The sequence below is a fragment of the Echinops telfairi genome, unplaced genomic scaffold (genome assembly GCF_000313985.2).
Source record: "Echinops telfairi isolate 266 unplaced genomic scaffold, ASM31398v2 ScPeMD7_7469;HRSCAF=8507_1, whole genome shotgun sequence".
NCBI classification, from domain to species: domain Eukaryota; kingdom Metazoa; phylum Chordata; class Mammalia; order Afrosoricida; family Tenrecidae; genus Echinops; species Echinops telfairi.
In genome coordinates this window covers 148,924,878-148,925,914 of record NW_022111373.1, presented here as the reverse complement: position 1 = coordinate 148,925,914, position 1,037 = coordinate 148,924,878, and positions in this window count along the sequence as shown.

Sequence of the window (1,037 nt, the reverse complement as noted above, 5' to 3'; positions counted from 1 at the left end):
ACAGGGAATCCAGGGTGGATGATCCCTTCAGGACCAGTGGTGTGAGTGGCGAACTGGGAGCATAGAGAGAGGGTGGGTTGGAAAAACCGATGACAAGGATCTACATGTGACCTCCTCCCTGGGGGACGGACAACAGAAAAGTGGGTGAAGGGCAGGGAGGGAGGGGAAAAAATGAGGACCTGATGCCAGGGCCTTAAGTGGAGAGCAAATGTTTTGAGAATGATGAGGCCAATGAATGTACAGATGTGCTTTACACAATTGATGTATGTGTATGGATTGTGATACGAGTTGTATGAGCCCCTAATAAAATGATTAAAAATAAATAAAATAAAATAAATTGTGGGAAAAAAACAAAAACAGGACCCACCTTGGATGGAAATGGATAGCATGCCATGCTTGTGTTAGAACAAACAACAACAAAACATATTGTTGCGAACTAGGGGGGTTAAAGCAGAGACCCTAAAGCCATCTGTAGACAATGGGACATCCGCTCACAGAAGGGTCAAAGGAAGGGACAAGTCAACCAGGGCGCAGTATAGCACCAATGAAACACACAATACTCTTCTGGTTCCTTGAGGCTTCCTCACCCCCCACTATCATGACCCCAGTCCTGCCTTTCACTGTGGGCTAGACCGGAGCATGTGCACAGTACAGATAAGCGATAAGAGCTCACAACCCACAGCATCCTGGTCAGATCAACCCCTCGGGAACAGAAATGGGAATAGCGATACCAGGAGGGGAGGAGGAAGGTGAGGGGTAGGGAGGAAGGGGGAGCCAATCGCAATGATCAACATAACCACACCCACACCCTCGACAGGGATGAACAACAGAAGCGCAGGGGAAGGGAGACAGCGGTCAGCGTAAGATATGGAAATAATAATGTATAATTTATCAAGGGGTCACGAGGGTGGGAGGTGGGAGGGAGGGAAAAACGAGGAGCTGATACCAATAGAAAGTAATGTTTAGAACATGATGGCAACATATGTACAGATATGCTTGATACAATTGATGGCTGGGTTGTTATAAGAGCTGTAAGA